We start from the raw sequence: 11,649 nt of genomic DNA on the forward strand, positions 1-11,649 counted from the left end.
GGAGGCAGTGAAGGTCACGGCAGTTAAGGTCACAGTAAGATGAAGGGGGCAGGAGGGGGATGAAACGAGGAGTGGCTCGATCCCTCTAATTCACATGGAACAGGTTGGGGGCTGAGGGAGGTGCCCCAAGACTTTGGCCCTACCCAGAGCTCAGAAGCAGGCAGATCTCTACCCAAAGTAGAAAACCCCAGGTAGGAGAGCAGAGAATCCCAGGAGCCAGGATACCCAGGCAGTAGCCAACAAGGTTATGGCAAAGCTGTCCCTACGCACCAGCTGGAAGGGCTGACTGAGATCCCAATGTCTGGGAAAAGCAGGGCAAGGCCAGAGAGCAGGGCCAAGTCGGAAGTGCAGACAGGAGTGCCAGAGCTGCAGGAAAGGGTGTAGTGGGCCCCAAGTGCTCTGTCTGTGGGGACGGAAGAAAGGCTTTCAGGCTCCCAGGCTGGGTCCGCTTGCAGAGAGCCTATGTCCAGGCTCCATCCTTGTAGCTGCCCTCAGAGTTTGGGCCTGAAGTTCTCTGGGAGAGCTATGAAAATGCAGTGACAAAGCAGACCTCCTTCTCAGCCTCTTCCTGAGAACAACCAGTCCATGGGAAGTCTGGGGAGCAGCAGAGGCCAAGCAAAGGCCAGAGAACACAGGAAAACAGGACAGAAGGGAAGTCTAGGAACTAGACAACTGCGGGAGACTAAGAAAGGCTAGACACAGAGTGAGGAAAAGGCAGAGAGGGAGGACAGATGTGAGGAAGACAGGGATAAAGAGATAAGAGGAGAGAAGATGCTGCGGGAGCTCAGAGCAGCGACTGAGGTGAGGGCGTCTGGGCAAAGGAGGCCAGCAGCTTCCTAGTAAGAGGAGAAAAGTGCTGAGCTTCAGGAGAAAGTGTCTGATTCAGAAAGGGAGCTGGGGAGGTGCAGTCTGAGGCATGTGGGGGAGGGGTGTGTGGAACACGGCCTGGCCTGGCCCAGTCGATGACTTCATAAGCATCTCCCCCAATTCTTTCCTGAGCCGCCAGTCCTGGTGACCCCTGCCCACATCTCAAGGGTCTAGGCCAAGCAGGCGCTGACAGGGGAGAGAAGGGGCCCTTCTGGGCCAGGCCCCCAAGCCTGGCACAGTGCCTGCTGCGGGAGGAGGGGACTAGAGGCCCAGCCCTTGTCAGCATCCCGGCCGGCACTTCGGAGGCAATTAGCAGCCCAGCTGAGCTAATCCCCCGCCTGGCGAGGCCAACACAAACAGGCCCAGACCGGGTGCACACTCGCCTCCCTGTTTGCTGAGGGGCTCGGTGGTCCGCCAAGAACAACACCAATAACCCAGGGCCTTCTCTAGGTTAAGAAGAGGACCGGGGCCTGCTGAAGAGCTGACAGTGCCCGACAGAGCACACTCTGGCCAGGTGCCCTGGCCGCCCCAGAAAGGCAGCCACTGTTCCCAAGCCTTGGGCCAGTCGGGAAGAGGAAGCTGGACACAAGGAGCCATGTATTCCAATTCAGCACACACCCCACCTCCTCGTGCCACCTGTGAGGAAGAAGGCCTCATGCAAGCTTGTGCCACCTTGGCCAGCCCAACAACTGAGACCAGCAAGGGCTGGGCCCTCTGGTCAGGACCCAAGGATTACAGGCTCAATGCTGGACAGGGAAAGGCCAGAGGCAACTCAGACCTGGCCCCTGCCCTCAAGGAGCTCAGTCAAGCCAGAGAACAGATTCTGTGTATGACCTTGGAGCAGTGCCAGTCTCTAGCCCCACCAGCACCCCAAGACTTGGGAAGGCTAAGGTAGAACCCTCAAAACAAAGGGAAAGGGGGACCCAGGAGAAGGAACTGAGGCCCAGAGACTGATCACTGTGGAAGATGGTGCAAAAGCCAGCGGGAAGGACCCAGGACAGGCTTTGCCAGACTGGTCCTGGACCAGGCAGTGGCTCCTCTGGGCTTAATTAGCTCAACTCGGCAGCCACTGGGAGAACGCAGGCCCCAGGCATGGCCCTTCTCATGTAGCCCCGCTTCTTTTTGAGGCAGAGTCTCACTCCATCATCCAGGCTGGAGTGCAGTGGCACAATAATGGCTCACTGCAACCTCTGCCTCGTGGGTTCAGGCGATTCTCCTGCCTCAGCCTCCCAAGTGGCTGGGATTCCAGGCACCCAGAGTTTCACCATGTTGGTCAGGCTGGTCTCGAACCCCTGACCTCAAGAAATCCACCTGCCTCAGCCTCCCAAAGTGCTGGGATTACAGGCGTGAGCCACCGCACCCAGCCTAGCCCCGCTTCTTGATTCCAGACCAACTCCACTTTCGTCAGCCCTGATCCCCCTTTGAGCCAAAGCCTCCATCCTCAATTTGGTTCCTCACCTACCCAAGGACTCCCTTTTTTTCATAAGTCCTCACAGGCCTCGTGCCAGATATAAGGGCCAAAAATGGACTTTGTAGCAACATCAGGAACAGTTGCCTCCTTGAAGCTTCTAGTTGAGAAAGCAACAGACATGACCTCCCTGAGACAGCGATGCAGGACACTACTAATTATCAATACTCAACACCACACCATCTACTGAGCAACTCACCGACTGTGGGTCAGGCCTGCACTAAAGCACCATTTACTAGCATTATCCCATGTCATGTTCATAGGCAAGCAAGTGAACACAAACATTTCCTATCAGATAAACCAACTGAGAGGCAGGTGTAGGCTTCATCACTATTTTACAGGTGAGACTGAGGCCTACAGAAGGGAAGAGACTTGCCCAAGATCGGAACCTAAGGCTTCAGCACCTGGTCAGGATGGAATTTGTCACCAGAGGCCCTCCTCAGTCCCACAGATCCTCCACTTCCCTCACTCCACTACTGGCGTAGACCTACCCTTGGTGCTTGCTCGCCAAAGGGCTTCAGAGCCTTGAGCCCACCCCTCCCCACACAGGAGCAAGAAATCTGTCTCTGGCTGAGCTAAGCTGGACTCTGTCACTCTGCTGGAGAATTACACATCGCTCTACAGCTTTCTCTTTAAGGCAGGGGATGAGAAAGCTTGGAGTCACATTGCTAGAGCTGACAAAGCCATAGCTGGAAACAGCAGCCCTCCCCCAACCCCTTTCCCTGGCTGGCGTGGCAGAAGAACTTTAGGCCCAGTTCCAGGCCTGTCAGATTGGCTGTCAGGTGCCTGCCTGCAGCAGGAAGGGGCTGACAATCCAGTCCAAATCCCTTCTGAGTTGTTCCCACACCTGGCTCTAGAGCATCTTGCCTGAACCAAGGTATAGATGAGTTGACGAGTCCTTTTCCCCTTCAGTTCAGCCAAACAGAGGTATTTTTCAAAAACATCTTTTACTAGGAAATTGAAGGAAAACAAACAGATCGTAAGTACACAGCAACAAGCAGATTCCTAAGCAGGACTTTAACCAGCACCTAACCAGAGCCCTATAGATGCTTGCGTCTCCCTTCTCTCCTCATGAAGCCTCTTTCTAGGCATCAGAAGACCTGGGGTCTCATTCCTCATTGCTGGCAGCCTGAGGAATCTGAAGCAAGTTCATAAACCTCTTAACCTCATCTGTAAAGTAGAGATGAAGATACCGCAGGGCCAGGACTGGACCCAGTTCTAATTCTGAAGCCTCCATTCTACACAGCCTTCCTGACCCCATACTTCCACCATTATAGTTGCTGGAGGTCCAAGTGAAACACTGTATGGGGAAGTGCTCTACGGACTGGGAAGGGCTATCGGGGACGCTGACGGTAGTCACTGGCCAGAACACTGGCTCTTTCCTTAAGAGTGAGGGAAATATGTATTGGGCATGTGAAGGATGGCATTCCAGGCTCCTGGTCTCATCAGGTTGTGACACTAGAATTTGCTTGCTGGGTCTCTCTTCTCCCATCTCTCCTCCTCCTTCCTTCCAGCACCTCCTGCAACCTGGGCCTCCTCCCCCATCCCCTTCTTGGACAGCGGCTGGAGCCACCTGGGAAGCTTCAAGAATGGCTGATGGTTATCATAGCCAGGACAGGGCGAGCTGCTGCCCCTCTGATTCATCATAGAGCTGGAATGGATCCAGAGAAGTGACCAAGAGGATCCGGGGCTGCTGCTCTGAATTCAGACAGCTTCAATGGGGAAAGAGGCAGGCTGAGAGGAGCGGCTCAATCCCGCAATCAGAAGGGTGTGAGGAAAAGGGACTTGAGACTTGCTCTCCAGAACAACAGGCAATAGTGTGGCAGGAAAAGCCTGAGAGCTGAGGTTGCACAGCTTCCCCATCTGTCCCATCTCAAAGAACTCCTGTGAGAACTGAACCACAACGCAGGTCGGCATCCAATGAATAGTTCCCTCTCCCATTCCCTTCACTTCTGACCTGGGACACACACATTCACCCTTCCCACCTGGGCAAGTCAGCACAGCCAGATGCTGCGTGACAACCCTCTACACACCCTGACCCTCTCATCTCAGAATCTAGGATACACTCAATGTGGGTGTGATTCCTGGTCCCCAAGCTGCTCAGGTGCCCATTTCCAACCACAGCAGGCTTCGGTTTGATAGGGGGACCCCAGTATGGCAAGGGGAAAAGCTGGTTACTCCCCTCCACTGTGCCCTCAAGGGTCACAGCTCTGTACAGCTCACCCACTGAAGCAGCCACTTGCTGGCAAGCAAGAGATTCTCAACCTTTAACCTATGTCCCCTGCCTTTGAGAGACAAACCCCTGCTTTGTTAAATCTGTCATTTCAAAATAAATCTTGTGACTAAAAACAAATCAACACAATAGTGATTTTAAAATAAGCATTTTTTTTCTATTATTCTCATCTGATAAAATAAGCATTTCAAATTCTACACATCATTTGTCCACCAGCTATTCTGTTACTGCGCCCAAGGGGAGCTGGTAGTACAAGTTCTAGAGTCAGAAGTTCAAGGCTGGCCAGCTTGTTCAAGTTCAAGGTGCAGTGGCTCATGCCTGTAGTCCCAGCACTTTGGGAGGCCGAGGCAGGCAGATCACGAAATCAGGAGTTCGAGACCAACCTAGCCAACATGGTGAAACCCCGTCTCTACTAAAAATACAAAAAATTAGCCGGGCATGGTGGCACAGGCCTGTAATCCCAGCTGCTTGGGAGGCTGAGGCAGGAGAATCGCTTGAACTGGAGAAACAGAGGTTGCAGTGAGCTGAGACCACACCAACGCACTCCAGCCTAGGCAACAGGGCAAGACTCAGCCTCAAAAAGGAAAAAAAAAAAAGTTCAAGGCTACAGTGAGCTATGATTGCACACTACACTTCAGCCTGGATGACAGAGTGAGAATCTGTCTTTATAATTTTTTTAATTTTATTTTAATGTAGAGACAGGGTTTCACCATGTTGGCCAGGATGGTCTAACAGGTGTGAGCCATCGTGCCCAGCCACACCTTACCACTTTTCTATAGAAATAAATACTGAACACCACTTTTAACTGCCAGTTGACTAATTTCAACTTAAGTAAACTAATAATTTAGTTATTGACATGTAAGAGGCTTAATGTCAACTCTATTCTAGAAATTTTTACATTTTCTATAAAGAAGTTAGCCACAACATCCCACCAATAGCACCAGTTACAAGAAAAAATAGCTCAGAACATTCTCAAAAATAATTTTTTTTTGAAGTTGTGGAGTCAAATCACTCCAGCTCTACCACGGACTGGCTGTGAACCTTGGGCAAGTCATTAACTTGTTTCCTCAGTTATAAACTGAGAATGAAAAGAGTAGCCATCTCACAGGGCTATCATGAAGATACAGCATGTAAAACCCTTAGCACATTGCTGGTCACAAAGCCAGGGCTCAGTCATTAGCTATTACTGCTTTTAACATCAGAGAATGTTCCTGCCCCCACTTCCAATCCTGAGAATCCTGAGCCAGTAGATGTTTAAGAGTAGGCTCCCCAAGACTTCAGTTGGGCAGAGAACACATTTTACAGAAAAAAAGGGCTGATGCTCCTTTGACAGACCTGTGCTTCCCGAGGTACAAGCCATATGGTGTCATACATACTACTGCTTATACATTCATACCCCCCATTAAACTGTGAGCACCTTCAGGGTGGGATCTGGAACTTCTATTTCATATTGAGGGTGGGAAGGATGCACTGAATGTCAAATGAACTGAGACATGCATGTTAGGGGAGAAAACATAACCATCTACTGACCATCAGAGAGGTACAAGATAGACTGACTCTCTGATGAATGGCCACACAGGAGTGGGCTCCAGCCCTTTTCTAAAATGCTACAGGTCTATGACTGTTACTCTGGACTCCTCTCCATAATAAACAAGTCCAGGGAACAGATTAAACTATCTCTACCCACTACTATCCCTGAACTTCAAGGCCCCTTAATGCCCCTTTCAGGGCCCCAGAAAAGAGCCTCAGCCTGGGTCCACAACCCATGGTCCCTGTGCAAGGCCTCCCTGGAGGGCCAGCCCACACGGCTTTGTTATAGATGACGTCCTGGACAGCTATCTGACCCACTGTCTTCTAGTCTCCTCATCTCCAAGTTCCTGAAGCCCTAGCCAAAGACAACAGTGTGGACTTGTTTTTTCGGGGCCCAAAGTAGAAGGCTTCTCAGCACCTGGGAGCAGCTGGAAGTTGGAACTCAGGACTCATCGCTGCTGGTCTCCCCATCCTGTGCCAAGTGCATCTGTAAACAAGCCTTCTCAGTGGCTCCCTGCAGCTGCTCCCCAAATGGGTCAAAAGAAGAGAAACAGGCTAGAATCAGGGCAGCCCATAGCTTGCAAGTGAGAACTAAGCCAGGCAGGGCCTGGTCTGAAAGGTGGTCCCTGGATACAGCCAGGCCTGCACTGCTGGCCCTGTGCCCAAAGTCTTAGATGGGTTCAACATTGCCCACGACTGCTGCCCTATGCCAAGGTGTTGAGACCCCAAGAGCCATGGGGCCTGTGTCACACTGCTGTAGGTCCCACTGTTTTACAAGCTGGCGGGGAGAATGAGCTTGCTGGGGTGGAGATGCCTGGATGCTGGGCTGTTGTGCGTGATTCTGTTTGCTATAAAACAGCCAGACATTCCTAGGACCTGGAATCGCGCCGAGGCCACGGAGTTAGCCTTCCCAGCCATATATCTCCAGGCGGGGGACAGGCCTGAGACATCTGAGATAATAAAGACATGATTGTCTCAGCCCTGGGGCTTGTCTCCCCTTTGTCCCAGGGCCCAGCAGCCAGCAAAAAGTTTAAAGACATCCTCCCCCTTCTCCTGGGAAAATAAAAATGCACCAGATTCTATAGCCCCTGGGGTGAACTTCCCCAAAACCAGGCCTTGGCCCGGGATTCCTGCTCTCAGCACCCCAAAGCAGAAGGTAACTTGGAAGCACACAGCAGAGACATGAACAGCTAGAACGTAAAGACACTCACTACATGCCATTCTCGTGCACACATCTCTAATTCTCACCAGTCCTACGACACAGCAATAATTTTAGGGATAAAGAAACTAAAGCTTAGAGGTTAATAGATTTCTCCAAAGCCACAGCTATTAGATGGCACAAAGAGGTTTGAAACCTAGATTCGTTTTATCCCAAAATCTGTAACTTCTGTGGTAACCTGAAAACTGCTTTTGAAAAAAATGTTCCTTCTTGGCCGGACGTGGTGGCTCACGCCTGTAATCCCAGCACTTTGGGAGGCCAAAGTGGGCAGATCACAAGGTCAGGAGTTCGAGACCAGTCTGGCCAACATAGTGAAACCCCGTCTCTACTAAAAACACAAAAAGTCAGCTGGGTGTGGTGGTATGCACCTGTAATCCCAGTTACTCAGGAGGATGAGGCAGGAGAATCGCGTGAACCCAGGAGGCAGAGGCTGCAGTGAGCTGAGATCGTGTCATTGCACTCCAGCCCAGGCAACAGTGCAACACTCCATCTCAAAAGAAAAAAAAAGGAAGAAAGTTCCTTCTTCCGATTTCTCAACCCCAAAAAGGGCAGGAGGACTCCCTTTAACACATGAAGGGAAAAATTTGTATGATGGAAGCAAAACCCACATTCCTTAATCTGGAACCCAAAGCAGCCGCTGCCAGGCCAGTTTCCGTAAGTCACTTCTACCTCAATCTGAGCAACAGCCTGTCCCAAGGGTATGTGGCTTCATGGAGGGAAACAGGGACCTGAGACGTGCTAAGGATGAAATCCCTACATACTTCCAAGGATGACTCTTACCCACTTTATGAATGAATAGAAGGCCAGTTCTAGCCTTCTTAACCACAGAAAAGGGAGAAGAGGCACCACCCACACAAAAGTAAGGTGTTTGAGTAGAGGGAACACTGGATTCAGAACCAAAAGACTCCAGTTCAATCTGTAAAATCTTGTAGAAACTCAACTCTAAGCCAGTTTTCTCATTTATAAAATAAACACCTGTTTTACTTGCCTCACAGTCTTTTATGAAGATGAACATGAAAGCATTTTTTCAGCAGCCTTATAAATAGAATGTATTACGACCCGTGCAAGCTTTTTCCCTGTTGCCTTCTTTTGCATTCCTGACTCCCCTCTTTTCTCCCTTTCTTCTGTTCATACAACTGAACTATGTGCTCAACAGCATGCTAGACAGCGAGGCTCAACCACAGGTTGAGTAGAGACATTAAGAAAATCAGATAGTGTCAGACCAGAGCCACTTGGTTCCCAATGAACAAGAACCAGACCTGCTGAGGCCCAGGAACTGACCTCAGTCATATACTTCTGTCTTAAGTTTCAGGCCTGCCCACGACCCTCTCAGTCTGGTTGCAGGGCCTCAGGACTAGAGGTTTATTGTCTTCCTAAGTCAAACATTCATTGCTGGACCACATGATCTTTTTCAAGGCTACTTCCAGCCCACCAATTTGCCCCTAACTCATCTGCTTTTTCTATCCTCAATTCACTGGCCTCTACAAACCAGGCAGCCTCAACTCCATTAGAAACACAACTGCCCTCCTTGGCAGCAAAAGGGGACTGAGAGAAACCAAGAGCAGGAAGTCCTCCTAAATGGCCCAGGGAAAAGGTGAACCTTCCACTGACTTACCCATTCTGGCGACATAGACTCAGAACTCTGTAAGAAGGGAGAGGTCATCTGGTATAACAGTCCCAATGGTTGCCCTCAAAAGTTCTCTGCTTGTACCTATTTCAAACAACCTAAACAGCCCTAAAATCGACCAATTTTCTCCAAGCACCATCCCACACACAGACATTTCACTATTCCCTGACAGTCTAAGTTTAATTCTGCTTGTAGGGATGGAATGTATCTGTCTAAAACAGAGGATGTCTGGGTCTGCAAGTTCCCCAACAACAGACTCTACACCAAGGCTTGACTCACGACCCAATTTAAAATAAAATAAAAATAAAACAAACAAGGAGAATGAAGACTGATACTTGGCTGAAGGTTAACTGAAAGGTAATTTCACGACCATCAAGCACACTGGGGTCTAGGGAATTGGCAGCAATTATTTTAAGAAATGAGAAGCAAGATCATCAGCTTTGGAGTGCAGTAATGTTTCTGTATCTGCACAGGCTGCAGGTATGGGGTGATGACATTCTGTGGGCAGTGGGCTCTTTTCCCAGCAATGTGGGAGCCTGTACTCTCCTCTCACGGACAATTAGAAAGAAGCTTAAGAAACCTTGCTAAGTTCCAGGTGCACAACCAGCGACTCTTTTCTTGCTGTTTCTCTGCCATCTAGTGGCTGCTCTGGATCATTACAGGCCCACCTCACAGTCATTTTCCTTGGTCCTTCCAGTAACTTCCTAAATGATGATACCACTTAGACAGCTAGGTATACTGGTGAGTGCTTTACCTATATTATTGCTAGTCTTCACAACAGTGCAAGGTACGTTATTAATTCCATTTTTCAAACGAGAAAGCCAAGGCTTATAGAAGTCACTTGTCCAGGGTTACAGAGGCTCAGTAGAAAATGTGACACCAAAGTCCATCCTCATGCTGTTGTATCACTCCTCCTGAAGGAACAGAAGGCCCCGAAACTAAACATAATTTCAATTCTTCCAGAAATCTCTACATGCTCCAAGCTCCTCACGGCTAGCTAAGATCTTGGTCAAGTAGATGGCACCACTGCCTCCTCTAGCCCCACAATGCATTGGACACTACACTGGGAACTGGGCAAATCACCCCACTCCATTTGCTTCATCTGAAAACTGAGAGACCACGTAAAAATGTGTACACAATGTTCATTGTAACCTAAAGTGGAAATAACTCACGTGTCCATCATTTGATGGAATGAATAAGCCAAATGTGGTATCTCCATACAATGGAATACTATTCAGCCATAAAAAGGAATGAAGTAATGACACATGCTACCATACGGATGAACCTTGAAACATGCTAAGTGAAACAGTTGGTTAAAAAAGACTACATATTATAATTATACGAACTATCCATAATGGGCAAATCTACAGTGACAGGAAGTGGTTCAGCAGTTGTTTAGGGCTGGGCAGATGGGACAGAAAGTTTCAGGGGATGATAGCTAAAGGGTACAGAGTTTTTGAAGGAAAGAGAAAGTTCTAAAATTTGTCAGGTGATAGTTGCACAACTTTGTGAATAAACTAAAAACCACTGACTTGTACACTTTAAATAAGTGAATTGTTTGGTACAGGAATTGTATCTCAATAAATACAGGTGTTACACTCACCTCACCCTGCCACAATTGAGAGGGCTGGTCTAAGTAACCTCTAAAAGTCCTTCCCACAGTCTTTTTAAAGCTGAGAGACTCACCTATCATTATCATTCCCATCGCTGATTACTTGGCCTGAACCAAGTTCAATTAACTTGAACCAAGTAAGACTATAATATCCTCAAAGCAACTAAAATCGAGAATAAACAAACATAATCTGAATCTTCTAGCTCTTTAAAATACTTACGGTTCTATGATATATACAAAACCTAGATTTTGAGGAGTTTTATTTCCTTATAGTCTTTTAAGACTTTCAAGGATCTCGTTTTTTAAATCCCAGAAGTGTAAGTAATCAGACCTGATGGGACTGTGGAGTCCCCTACTTTTTCTCTACAGCACTTAACACCATCTCTGACATACACATTTTAATCATCTGTCTGCCTCCCCCTACGAGAATGTAAGTTCCACCAGTGTAAGAATTTTGTCTTGGTCATCCTGCTGCATCATGAGAGTTACTGATTTGGTTTGGCTGTGTCCCCACCCAAATCTCATCTTGAATTATAGTTCCCATAATCCCCATATCCCCACGTGTCATGGGAGGGACTTGGAGGGAGGTAACTGAATCACGAGAGTGGTTACCTCCATGCTGTTCTTGTGATAATGAGTTCTCACAAGATCTGATGGTTTTATAAGGGGTTTCCCCCACCCCACCCCCAACTTTGCTCTGCACTTCTCTCTCCTGCCGCCATGTGAAGAAGGACGTGTTTGCTTCCCCTTCCGCCATGACTGTAAGTTTCCTGAGGCCTCCCCAGCCATGCTGAACTGTGAATCAATTAAACCTCTTTTCCTTTATAAATTACCCCATCTTTGGTATGTCTTTATAAGGAGCGTTGAGAACACACTAATACAGGTACTAAGCAGATGTTTGTTAAATAAACGAATTTATGGACAAATGAATGAACTGCATTGCTAGTGTTATGTAGGGAAAGATACAGTTCCTTTAGATCTATACCAGGTATACCACTAAGGCATACCAAAGAAAAATGTTGCTTGTTAAGAAATATGGCTGTAAATCACTGTAGGCAGTGACTGAATGTGGCAAAATAAGTCTACTGACAGA

This window comes from Macaca nemestrina, chromosome 1 (genome assembly GCF_043159975.1).
Source record: "Macaca nemestrina isolate mMacNem1 chromosome 1, mMacNem.hap1, whole genome shotgun sequence".
NCBI lineage: Eukaryota > Metazoa > Chordata > Mammalia > Primates > Cercopithecidae > Macaca > Macaca nemestrina.